The sequence below is a fragment of the Toxorhynchites rutilus genome, chromosome 3 (assembly GCF_029784135.1).
Source record: "Toxorhynchites rutilus septentrionalis strain SRP chromosome 3, ASM2978413v1, whole genome shotgun sequence".
Classification (NCBI taxonomy): Eukaryota; Metazoa; Arthropoda; class Insecta; order Diptera; family Culicidae; genus Toxorhynchites; species Toxorhynchites rutilus.
In genome coordinates this window covers 100,296,542-100,311,161 of record NC_073746.1, presented here as the reverse complement: position 1 = coordinate 100,311,161, position 14,620 = coordinate 100,296,542, and positions in this window count along the sequence as shown.

Below are 14,620 nucleotides of genomic sequence, written 5' to 3'. Positions count from 1 at the left end.
ATTACTATTGACTATAGTTGATCACAGCTGGTTGGTATAGAGATTGAATGTACACCTCTACTTGTTTACTCTGAGCAGAGAAAAGTGTAAACAAAATGAATTTTGGAAATGCCATTTTCCTTGATTGCCATTAATAGCTCATCGGTGATCATTCCTTCCGGTATTTTTGAAATTAAATGCAAGCATCATCCTTGAGATCCAATAGATTACACTACTCTCTCTGTACCATTTTTAGGGAACATCCATTCGCTTTGATGTCGCCCACGTCACACGTTCGCAAGAGGAGCATATATTGACAATACACGATGCCAATGCAACAGTCATGTGTCCTGGGCTGCATCGCACAGGTACGACCGTTTGCTTATTGTGTGGGATGCTAACATGGAAGTCACTTGCCGTATGTCGTTAACTGACTGTAACGAACCGGTATGGAATCATTTGATCTCCCACTCGTTCTTGCTCCGTCACTTATTCAATATTGAACGCTCCTCTGGATGATAGTTCACCCACTTGCTGCAGTCAACGATGATGATGTATCGTAGTGAAAGCCAAATTTATAATCCCATGAGCTCAACAAGTGGCAAACAAATGGAAACAAGACAGTAGCTTAGAGTCGCCTCAAGTGCCCTTCAGAAAGATTGATAAACGAAGCCTTAATCTGTGACTTGTTTACCAAGAATTGTGACGAGAAAAATATCACTCTAGGCCGTTTTATGATTTAACCAATTCCTCGAGGCGCAATATAATCGTGCAACCTCGGCGGATTTATAACCAATTTCAGCTAATCGATATCGTCTGTCCCACCCAATTCGGTTTGATTACCAAACAAATGTCTACCTGATCCACGAAATCCTTGTCACCATCTTGGGTTAATTGAGTTTCCATTTAGCGCGTCTGGCCAATTTCGAGCTCGTCCGACGGTGGCGTTTCACTTTTATTCAACCTTCGAGACCGCACCCAATAAAAAATGTCCCAGGCCACGATCTTCATGCGTCGTAAAGCAAGATTCATGGTGCGAAAAACGAAGCAAATAAATCTCCCGGTGAGACATGACGGTGCAGAGCACACGGTGGCAAAATTAAATAAATTCTTTTCCTATAACGAATTGTCCATCATAAATATTATCGGTATGCTATCGTTTGCTCGCTCGAGTCCGCAAAGTCCCACATTCGTGTGCTCGCATAGTGGATTTTATTTTTATTCTCTCCCATTCTGTCCCAAACGACCAATCGAGAAGAACATCATTGGCTAACCAGCCTAATTCTGATTTAGTCAATGAAATGTGACAGGATTTGATCGGCACTATAGGCTGAGATTAACAACGTTTTGCTTGTGTCTCCCTTGTGGGTTGTATGCTGCAGGGATTTTGTTTTCCTAGCTACCCCTTATTTCGCCTTGGGTGAAGAAGTTGATGACACGGGTTATCTGATATTCTGCGATGGTATTAGGAGCTAAGACGAGACATGACAATAGGGGGCCGATTCCGGACCACTTTTTCTGTCAAACTCGGACCACTTGCAACTCAACTCCTGATTGGTTGATGAGGAAAACAGTTGACAAAGATAGATATACAAAAATGGGATTTCCAATATTTTTACAGTGTTGCCAAATATATTCAAAATTGACTAATAGTTGCATTCATATTTCAATTGAGCGAAAATTTCTATTATGGATTCTTCGTATATTTCCGTTTCTGTTATGCCCTGTGTTCAATTACCGAAGAGAGGGAAACATTGCATCGGAATTTCCACCCTACACCTTTTTGTGATTCTCCTGTCATCTAGCATTCTAGCATAATAGCAGCGGCCTAGCATAAAAGAGCATCCAATTATTTTTCAATCGTAAAGCAGTTAGCGATAAAATTAGGACCAATAACAAATAACAACCCAGGCAGCAGAAAAAATATTTGAAATCAAACCTGAAACCTGAATAAACGCTATGCTATAATTTGGAAATGTATAATTTTATCTATATTTCAGTACTGTTAGTATTTGAACGATGTCAGGGTTGAATTATAAGGCCTTGCTCCCGTATACACTTCACGGTGAAAACGACAATAAATGTAACCACAATGACAACAATACAGTGTTGACATCGGGATACCAAATTAATGTTTAACAAAGTTTGCTACTCTCTATCAGATTAGCCGGCCCGATGACAGTTTTAAATTGTTAAAATCTTAATTATTTTTTTTACTTGGCGTTATTTATTTACTTGAAGCACGTCTTAACCCATTTTCTATACACTTTCCGATGTTCTCACTAAAATTTATCATTATAATATAATTTTTTTGTAAGAGATCATTATATTTTACCACATGAAGAAAACAAAGTTTTCCATTCATATTGAACATTAATTTGATACGGAGAAGTTAATTTTCATTCATAATTTCTATTTGAAATGTGTTCATTCTGCCTGAAACCCCATCATTATCTTTGCCGCTTCACTAACTCGTAAAACAAAATACAATGACGTGTCTTTCATTTTGTTTTCATCGTGTTATAAGAAAATTAATAAAATTTCATGAACATGACGGTATAACACGACAAACATATTAAAAGAGATTATTTACTATAAAAAAGATTATAAATTAGAAATATTTTTTTAAATATCTCGAGAATGGTTGCATTTAGAAGGTGATTGATAATAACCTTTTCTGTTTTAAATCACATCAGAATTCATAATTTGTGGCTAAGAATGATTGCTAACATACAAAAATTCGAAGTTTCGAAAATTCCTAAAAATTCGATGTTCCACAAATTTCGTCAAAATAGTTTTACCATCTTGGGCCCATTTTTTAACTTTTCTACATGACCATAAAAAAAATTTACGATATAAAAAAATACATATTTTTTGATATCGCAAATTAAAATTTTATTTTGTAAATAAAAAAAAAGAGTACTAATTTTCCTTCTCAGTGTATATTTTTTTCAAATTAAGCCAACAATACTCTATAACTCTTTCTAACACATTATTTCGGTACGATTCATATTTTTTGAGATATAAATTATCAAAGATTTCTCTTACTCAAATCGATACGCCCTTTTCAAAAGTTACGCTTGAGTCAAAAAATGAACCATGATGATGTATTTGGAAAAGTTGTTGGAAATTCTAAGCAAATTCATAAAATTTCATGAACATGACGGTATAACACGACAAACATATTAAAAGGGACTATTTACTATAAAAAAGACAATAAATTAGAAATATTTTTTTAAATATTTCGAGAATGGCTACATTTAGAAGGAGATTGATAATAACCTTTTTTGTTTTAAATAACATCAGGATTCATAATTTGTAGCTAAAATGATTGTTAACATACAAAAATTCGAAGTTTCGAAAATTCCTAAAAATTCGATGTTCCACAAAATTCGTCAAAATAGTTCTACCATCTTGAGCCCATTTTTAAAATTTTCTGCATGACTTCTATTTTGTATGAAAAAATTTAAAAAAAAATAAAAAATATGTATTTTGGATATTGCAAATAGAATTTTTATTTTGTAAATAAAAAGAGAGTACTAATTTTTTTCTCAGTGTACATTTCTTTCATATTCAACCATCAATACTCTACAACTCTTTCTAAGACACTATTTCGGTACGACTCATAGTTTTTGAGATATAAATTATCAAAGATTTCTCTTACTAAAATCGATACGCCCTTTTCAAAAGTTACGCTTGAGTCAAAAAATTCCCAATTGCTGTGGAAAACTCATATTTCTTCTAACCCAAACGAAATACACACTTTCATTCGAATCAAAAATTAATTTATGTTTTGTCATTTGTCGATTTCATTTGGAATTACCTAATAAAAAATTTAGATGCTCTCTTTTAATATCCATATGTTTCTCCATATTAACTATGGTACTTTCGGATTTTTTTTCTCGCCAATCTCAATACCTTTGTGATGAAAATACGGGTGAGTAATGTCAGTAAAATAACTGTCAAAGCATGTCAATTTAAATATGTATATGTAAATATGTAATAACTATGTATATTTGCCTTGCACTCTTGTGAAATTCCATATATTGTGCGATAGAAGCACTACAGTGTCCTCAACAACAGTTAAGGAGGAAAACACATTTAAGTCAAAGCAAGTTAAACGCACCAAGAGGAACTTTTGAGAAACAATGAGTTGTTCGAGGATACCGAAGGAATTTTATGAGGTGCTGGAATTGATGACCTATTGGTAAGTAAACGCAATTTTTGAATTTTAATCCGTCTAAATTTGAAAACACGTTTTCTCTCAACAATACATTTCGAAATGGTGTGATTGACAATTTCTAAAGTTTTGTACACCACTTTTGAATATTATTTTGATATTATTTTCTATGTTATCCAATTGTTTTGGAAAATTTAATGAAAAAAATGTTTGCCAAGCAAACAAACCATTTTTATTAACAATTCTTTTTCATGAAATATTCCTGGCTTCTGTTTCTATTTATTTTACGATTATCTACAAAATATATATATATATATATATATATATATATATATATATATATATATATATATATATATATATATATATATATATATATATATATATAAATATATATATATATATATATATATATATATATATATATATATATATATATATATATATATATATATATATATTTCTGTCTGGTTTTCGTGATAGTTTGAGACCCCTACCCCCTCTCTAAAAATGGAACATAAATTTCTGCATTACTCGAGAATTAATCAAGTAAATGAAAATAAATTAGGCATATTGAGGTTTAAGGGTGCAATAAATGTTTTTATGATGGTTAGACTCTTCACCCCCTTCTCTAAGGGGGGGCTGCCATACAAATGAAACACAAATTTCTGCATTACTCGAGAATTAATCAAGCAAATGGAATCAAATTTGGCATGTTGAGGTTTTAGGGTGCAATAAGGGTTTTTCTGGTGGGTAGATACTCCTTCCCCCTCTCCTAGGGGGAGGGGGGGGGATGTTTGCTATAAGTGCAATATTGGAGGCCAAAACCGGAATGCCAATGCAATCAATTGCAGCATTGAAATCGGTATACCGAAAGAATTGTCAAATTCTAAGTCTATCAAATCTAATACTAAGTCTATCAATACCGTAACAAGTCCCGATGAACTGTTCATTTTTCTCATCCAAAATTAAACGCAAATAAAACGCTTTTGTATAATAGACAACATTAATTTAATTTAAGTAGTCTTTTCCCCTAAATTAATCACAATCATATAAAATAACTAGCAAACGTAGTTCTGTCATAAAAATTATTTGTAGGGAACATGTTGGTTGTTAAATCAAAAATAACTAATGTATTGTAAGCGTGTTTAAATGTTTTAACGATCTACACATACGTGAAACGTTCGTGACTCTTGTGTGACTTGTGTTTGACATACCAAGGAAGAAGGTGATTATTACCGATAAAAATTTAAAAAAACACAAACCATTTCTTTTGTTAATTCGATATATTTCATTAACGAATTTGACATGTTTGTTCTCTTTAGCACACAACAGACCCAAACTGCGTTTATAATTTTTGTTTATTTCACTCGAAAATTCATAACAATGTACGCTTCACAGAAATTGAACACGGGACTTAATGACGTCTATATCGCATTGCGTTTCAAGTTTCAGTCGAACGGATGACAGAATGCGATATTGCAATCGATTTGGGTAATTTTGACTCGATCGGATTTCAGAATACGGGTGAGTAGTTAATCGATAGACGTATCTGGAATTTTTGAGGAAATTACACTATCGATTTCCTCAGGGCGTATTTTGTCGACTATCCAAATTAAAAATATGCATATGAGGTAATCCTCGTTTTTGCCATCCAACCGAATACATCCAACAAGGTGTGGGACCGAATACGTGTTATGTTGCAATGAAGTTCATTCTTCATTTGATTCATTGTTTCGTTTCGACACACGTGCAGTAATATCATGACAGTGCATGCGTTTAGGCTTGGCAATAGTAAAGGCTGTGTCGGAGTTGCTCATGATAGCGTCTGTGACAAGTGAGTGTATTTTTTTCTCACAACGCTTCTGATTGTCTAGAATCCCAGTCGTTCGCTCTCTACCTCTTTATTGTTCGCAATTAATTCCACGTTGAGATGATGAACGTTAGGAACATCAAGAACGTCAGTACCATTAAAGAAGAAGATGGAGAGCGTCGTTTGAACGGTGTATATCAACCATGATTCTAGCAATGTTTTCAACAACATACGCATTGAATGTATACACGTGTTCTCCAGTCGGTGTTTCATCCATCAGGATTGATGACAATAACGTGATTGTCGCCACTCAATCCGAGCATGTATGATATGTAGAATTTCAATAATTCATTATGTTCATTCAAAAAGTCTTCCAGCTCGTCGGGAACACGCATGGCTTTAGCCGAATTGCTGCATGTGCGGATGGAAGTTCGATGAAGCGAATTTAGCGCCATCTGCCATTTAACAACGTAAATAAATTCGTATTTATATAAAAATACTGAAATCGCGATTGAAAAATGAAATGGAGGTGAACATCTGAGGTGTTCCCACATTTTAATATGTACCAGAAGGGTTAAAAATCTTACTCATCTGTACCATCGAAAATATTCGTTGTAGAGGAAAATCCATTTTATTAGCATAAAAAAATACTCATTTATTTACTACAAATATCACATATGCGATTCACTCGTCACTCGTGTATTTGATGATGCTTATACATAGTTTTTCTGAATCTAGATTTCATACTATCATTTATTAAAAGTTTCAAGCTGCCACACCAAGCGATACTGCGGCGTAAAAGTAATCATGTTCAAATGTAAGAAATTTCACCCGCGGAAAAAATCTGTACCAATCTGTATTTTTTGACGATAATCCGTACTTTGTGCCGAACAGAATTTGTACCAAAAATAACGAAAAAAGTCTGTACCTTTCCAGATAAATCTGTACGTGTGGCAACACTGCTCCGAGGTTATATGTAATTTTGTGCCAAATATAAGGAAATAAAATATAGAAAAAATTTATTCAATTTTTTTTCTACATAGGGCCACCCTAATCGGTATTAAACATACGGTAGTCGGTACCCTAGCGATATCATATATAGTTTACGTCCTTTTCTCATACCTACCAAGTTTTTTTTGCAGAATTTCATGGAAATCGTTTGAGCCGTTTCTGAGGAGTTTGACCACGAACATGAAATTTTTATGTATATACAGTAGGGTGCCAATGGATGTATGGGAAAAAATCGACCCTAAAATTTCAAAAAGTTACTCTATACAAAATGTTCACCACCTCGAAAAAACACCCTATGCAAAATATCAGCTAAACCGGATTTAAGGGAGAGTGGTGCAAACGGTCAAAGTTTGAGTTTTTTCGAAAAACGAGGAATTACCCAAGGGGGGAGTAAAGGAAATCGGGGTTTTCGAAAAAACGTTTTTGATGCCAAATGTCGTGCCAAATGGAACGTCGAGATCTAGTGTCATCTCGAAAGAATTTTTTTTTTGTCAAAAATCGATACTCTGGATTCATTTTTTCGGAATTCGAAGCAAAATGTATGGTTTAGGGTGCCAATAAAAATAGTTATCTCGATTTTTCATTCGGAACTTGTTGTGAAATATTGATTTGCACCATAATATACAAAATACGAAATATTAGCTCATTCGGACTTCATTTACTGGTGTCGCAGACGTTAAAATTTGAGTTTTTTGAAAACCGGAAATCACCGGAAATCGAGGTTTTTTGAAAAAAAAATGTTGCCAGATGTCTTAAAATTGCATGACACGTCGAGATAAACTGTTATCTCAAAAAAAAATTTTGTCGCAAATCAATTTTTCAGGCAGAAAAACGACTAAGTGCCATAAACTTTAAAAAAAAAAATCGAAATAACTGTAAATCTCGACGATTAATGCAATTTTAAGACAGTTGGCATCAAACTTATTTTTTGAAAGCCTCGATTTTTGGTGATTTTCCGTTTTTCAAAAAAAATCAAATGTTAACGTTTGTGTAAATGAAGTCCGAACGAGCTAATATTTTACATAGGGTGTATTATCGTGCAAACCAACATTTCGTAGTCAGGGCCCTCATTGACCATCTTTGTGTTGTTATAGAATAACTACGTCCACGCAACAATCATCAGCGATCAAAAATGTTTTTTTCGAAAAGCCCGATTTCCTTTACTCCCCCCCTGGGTGATTTTTCGATTTTCAAAAAACTCAAACTTTGACTGCTTTGCGCCACTCTCCCTTAAATCCGATTGAGCTGATATTTTGCATAGGGTGGTTTTTCGAGGTGGTGAACATTTTTTATGGGGTAACTTTTTGAAATTCGAGACGGCCATTTTCATTGACACCCTAATATACATTTGTTCTTTATTGCAAAATATTAGACCCATATTTTTTATGCTTTCATTAGGGTGACCATTTCCATTTTAGGGTGGACCGAAAAGTGTTTTTTTTTCAACTTTTTCCCAAAAATGACTTTTTTCAAAAATTCATAACTTTTGAATCACTGAACCAATTTAGAGGATCGACATACCAAATTGAAGGCAATGAGCTATTCTATTATAAAAAAGTATTAAACTGGCAAATAAAATGAATTTTACTTTCGTAATTATTGATTGTAGTCGTTTTTTATTGTTTTCATGGCCTTGGACTATAGGGCGCTATATTTTTTATATTTTTTTCTTGAAAGCTGAGGATTTTTTACACAACATATCTCGATTTCAGAGATGCTTATTTTTTCGTTTTCGAGATATGATTTTTCAAAATCAACCGGTTATTCGAAACATCATCTTTGCCCCTTTTTTCCAACACAAAAATTTATTACTTTTGATATGTAAATCATCTAAATCGATTCAGCGGTTCAAAAGCTATGAATTTGAAAAAAGGCATTTTTGGAAAAAGTGGAAATAAATGATTTTTCGAGCCACCCTAAAATGGAAATGGTACCCCAACGAAAAAAATAAAAAATACGGGTCTAATGTTTTGTGATAAAGAGGGAAATTACCACTTTTCACGAAAATCTGAGAACCACTATATTGGTTTGGCATGGAATGTCTTTATACTCACAAATACATACAAATAAGAACACAATTTCATACTTATCATTTTTACACACCGCACCCACTGTGCGAAACTATAGACAGGAGATGAAACACGCCTTGCTGACAATACACAGATACAACAAAACCTCTATTGATGGTTTTGTTGGATCTGTGTATTGTCAGCATTAGAGAAACAAAAAATAGTAGCAAAATAGAAACCGAATAGAGAAGATGCAATTGATAGCGAAAGGTGTTGAGCGAGTTTAAATCACGAAGAAAAGTTTTGAATTTTTTTTTAGTTGGTGAAACGAGAAAAGAAGGTGCCTAGGCGCTAGTGAATAATTGGATCCGCAACAATCATTGCTTAGACACCCCTTTTTTTCAAAAATGTTTTTTTTCGAAAATTTATGACATTTGAACTACCGATTGAGATGATTAACATATCAAATTAAAGCCTATGAATATTCTTGAAAAAATATTATAATTGCGAAAAAAAATGGTTTTTTTCGTAATTATTGATTGTATTTATTTTTTTTTAAACTCACTTGAAGATAGAGGCTGCCATATTTTTTTTATATTTTTCTTGTGCGAAGCATAAAGACACGCGATGTATTTCCGTTAAGGTTGTGACAAGAAAATTTAAACTCGTTAGCTACATATGATGCTGCTGCTGATGGTGTTCTTGCTGCTGTTGAGGTTGTTCTTTTGTTTGTATTGCTGCTTTGTTGATATTGATGTTATTACTCTGCTTCAATCCTTGCTCTTCTTCCTTTAGTTGACGGTTTTAGATAATTTACGCATTGAACGTTTCGCAGCGGGCCAACTATTAGTATGTATACAGGAAGGATAATAAAACAGGGGTGGAGCTTGCGACACAATGTTTCACTTCCCTTTAGGAACTGAGCAGTGTGTGATATCTTCAATTATATCAAGCTAAACCATTGCATGTTATATAAACATTAGGAAAAGTAGGAAAAGCTAATATGCACAGTTGACAATAAATCCAACTCCGTCTACCTAAATTACTGTTTACTATCGGAAAAGTTATTTTCAAAGTGTTTTAACACTTTAAGGACCGGGAAGAAATCTGTAAGACATACGCCTGGGACCGCACGTTTTGACTTGTGTGAAGTTGCTTGCTTTGCTTGCAAGTTATTAAGAGGCTTTAAACTTTGTATATCATTCGCCTCTATGTGTGAATTTAGCGGATGAAAGTACAGCGGATAAAAGTTTTTGTTGCGTGCAAGTTTCTGTTAAACGTGTTGCTGGATTTAATGAATAATGATTTTTTTCAGTTGAAATAAAATGATAGTTCATTCATGTAACAACCTTCAAAATCATGCTCGTTAGATAAATAATTAAATCATTCATCTCTCCACATAATTCTATTTTTTTTCTTGATCGTGACAGAGAAAAGTTATAGACTGAAACGTGAGCATGGGTCAATATAGGAAAATATACAGATTTTTGAAAATCAAAAAAAGTTCGATTAGATTTATCGAAGTTATTCAATAGAGAAATATTTTATCTATCTTCCAGACACAGTTTTAATAATCGGAAAAGGGTCTGAGAAAAGTTATAGGCCAAGTTGTGTGGGAGGAATTATTTATTTTAAAAAAAATTGGAAAAAGTTATTTAAAAGGACCGAAAACACATTCTCGAGATAGAACTCATTCAATAAAGAATATTTTTATTTATCTTTAGCCACATTTTCATTGGTCCGAAAAGGGTATGAGAAAAGTTATTGGGCAAAACGTTCATGGGTTGTACGGGGGAAAGGGTCTGGCTGGGTAAGGAAGTTGAAAGTAAAAAGGAAGTAAAAATTTCTATTGTATAGAAATTTCGCCTATTTTTGGAATCCCTATGTAATTCATCATTCGAAATACTAAAAAAAATCAGGAAATATTGCTTTTTTTTGAGGATTTAGAGATTCAGTACTACTATAATTCGTATTTAAATGTGTTCCTGCGCCTTTTATAGATATTTGTGATGTTTTTTCAGATAATAAGATAATTCTCGTATATGGTTCACTATAAGAGCTATAGTGAAAAAATGAGTTTTTCTTTTTTTTCCCATTCTCAATAAGCTTGGAAATGAAAATTTGAGAAAATACTCAAAGCACATCTACTATGGTGTACCGCGACAAATTATGACAAAATTCTATCACCCGCGTTAAAAAAAATCCTGGATGTATAGAATTTATTGGAGTTTACAAAACTGTTTTTCGATGGTTATTTATTGAACTATTTGTTATCAAATACGGATTCGAAATATTTCGTTCATACAATAATATCTCAGCACTGAATGGTCCACAACAACGTTCTAGAAATCAAATGAAAGATAGTTGATAATGTTAATTGGATTAGCTATCTTTGAAAAAAAAACAGGAAGAAATCGATTTCTCATTTATTCCAGATATTTTTATCAACTACATCTACATACATCGAAATACAAATTTCTCTGTAAAATATTCCGTGTAAATCCATGTAAATTCGGCATTAAAGAGATTTATATCCCATCTTCATGCGTTGATATTTCACGATTTTAAAGCATTTCAAAAATCGCCTAAAAATTTCGACTTCGCACTCTGTTCAATGTTTTTTTTCAAGTGTGAAAAAGTTTTATTTCCATTTTCGATCAATTACAATTACAATTTCCTCCCTACAACTTGGATACATTTTGGCCCATACCTTTTCTCAGACTCTTTTCCGGCCAACGAAAATTTGGCTGAAGATGGATAAAAGTATTCCTATCCAATGGGTATTATCTCAAAAATCTATTTCCATTTTCGATCAATTACAATTACAATTTCCTTCCTACAACTTGTATACATTTTGGCCCATACCTTTTCTCAGACTCTTTTCCGGCCAACCAAAATTTGGCTTTAGATGGATGAAAGTATTCCTATCCAATGAGTATTATCTCAAAAATGTGTTTTGGGTCCTTTCAAATAACTTTTTAAAATTTTATTTGAATTAACTAATTTCCCCCATACAAGTTGTATAGGTTTTGGGCTATAACTTTTCTTAGACCCTTTTCCGACCAATGGAAATTTTGCTAAATATAGATAAACATATTCTATATCGAATAAGTGCTATTTCGAGAATGTGTTTTTTTTTCTTTCTCATAATTAATTTCTTCTATACAACTTGGCTTATAACTTTTCTCATACCCTTTTTCGATTAATAAAATTGTGGCTGGAAGATAGGTAAAATATTTCTCTATCGAATAACTTCGATAACTCTATTTGAACAACTTTTTTTGATTTTCAAAATTCTGTATATTTTCCTATATTGACCCATGCTCACGTTCCAGTCTATAGCTTTTCTCTGCCACGATCAAGAAAACAAATAATTATGTGGAAAGATGAATGAATCAATTCTCTATCTAATGAGTATAATTTTGAAGGTTGTTACTTGATGAACAATCATGCGGATATAACTTTTATCCGCTAATTTCACACAAGTTCGTAAAAAAGGAACGCAAAAACGAGAAATCTTGTGAGCGGTCCGCAACGGATAGGACGCGAAACACGAGAAATCTCGTGAGCGCAAAGTGTTAATCTATTAGGCTGTCAAAAAAGTCCTGCGGAATTTCCGCGAGGTGTCGTTGTAAGCGCGTAGTTCTAGTTGTATTCATTATATCGAGTCATACTATAGCTTGTTGGAAAGGTATTTTTGCGTGCTATAGTATAGTCCTTGACAATGTTTTGTTTGGTTAAGTCGTTCGTGAGTTATAGTGTCGCAAATATGGAGCAAAATAAAGAGAAAATCCGATATATTTTACAGTACTACTATGACAAAGGCAGAAATGCATCTCAAGCTGTTAATAAAATTTGTGCAGTTTATGGACCCGATACAGTTTCCATTTCCACCGCACAACGATGGTTTCAACGTTTTCGTTCTGGTGTAGAGGTCGTCGAAGATGCGCCACGCTCCGGAAGGTCTGTCGTCGAAAATTGCGACAAAATCGCTGAATTAGCCGAGAAAGACCGGCATAGTAGCAGCCGTAGCATCGGCCAAGAGCTGGGGATAAGTCATCAAACCGTTATTAACCATTTGAAGAAGCTTGGATTCACAAAGAAGCTCGATGTATGGGTGCCACACACGTTGACGCAAAAAAACATCTTTGACCGTATCGACGATGTGAATCGCTGCTGAATCGCAACAAAATCGACCCGTTTCTGAAGCGGATGATGGCTAGCGATGAAAATTGGGTCACTTACGACAACGTGAAGCGCAAACGGTCGTGGTCGAAGCCCGCTGAAGCGGCTCAGACGGTGGCCAAGCCCTCATTAACGGCCAGGAAGGTTCTGCTGTGTGTTTGGTGGGATTGTCAAGGAATAATCTATTATGAGCTGCTTCCCTATGGCCAAACGCTCAATTCGGACCTGTACTGCCAACAACTGGACCGCTTGAAGGTAGCACTCATGAAGAAGAGGCCATCTTTGATAAACAGAGGCCGCATTGTCTTCCATATCAGGACAACGCCAGGCCACATACTTCTTTGGTGACGCGCTTGAAGCACCAAGTGACTACCACCTGTTTTTGTCCATGGCGAACGAGCTAGATAGTCAGAAGTTAGCCACAAAAGAGGCATGTGAAAATTGGCTATCCGAGTTTTGTGCCAATAAGGAAGCGAGCTTCTATAACAGGGGTATTATGAAGTTGGCATCTCGTTGGGAACAAGTCATCGAACAAAACGGCGCATATTTGACTTAAAATAGATGATTGTAACTAATTTTATGAACAAATGAAAATTCAAAAAAAATACCGCAGAACTTTTTTGACAGCCTAATATAATACAACGACTACACAAACTACACAAATTTAATTGTTGTTGTTCATACCATGATACAAATGTTTCATCCGTACATATTGATTCTCTGTTCATTAAAACATTAGTTTAATCAAATTTGTGTTATTGCCATATTTCATTGTGCTTGATTTTAATCTCTATTTCATTCCCCAATATATTTTTTTTCACTAAACCATCTAAGCACTGCTATTCAGTAAAAAAGGACAACCAGTTTGTCGCCAATCGAAAATAGGAATCTGAAATCCACACATTCGAAACCATCGCTTGGCAGGGAACCAACAAGTGCATCAAAGCAAAATTTTAATTTCGATTTACTGGAAAATCGGAATCGGTGAAGACATAAATCACAAAGTTTCCTTCCATTGGCCGAACAACAACTCAGCTCGAAAAGGGCATAGGGCAAAGTTCTGGGGCTGTGCACGAAAACATAAGGACAACTTCCATGTCAAAGTTGGTTGGCTGATTGAAACTCGGGGAGCTCGATTTACTTCGGAAACTTCATTTTTGCATTGATCGGGTAATGAATTGTGTGCACCCGTGGCCGAGTGGTTAGCGTCTCACATTAGCATGCCGGGTGTTCGGGTTCGATTCCCGTTCTGGCCGGGGGATTTTTCGTGAAAGAAATTTCCTTCGGCTTGCACTGTGGTCACGCGTATTCCAGAGCTTGCCCCTCGGAATACATTCAAGGCGTGTTATTTGGCTTAAGAAATCTCAACTAAGTATTAATAAATGACGCTAGTTATAATGCATACGTTGAGACGGCAAAAGTTCCACAGGGAACGTTAACGCC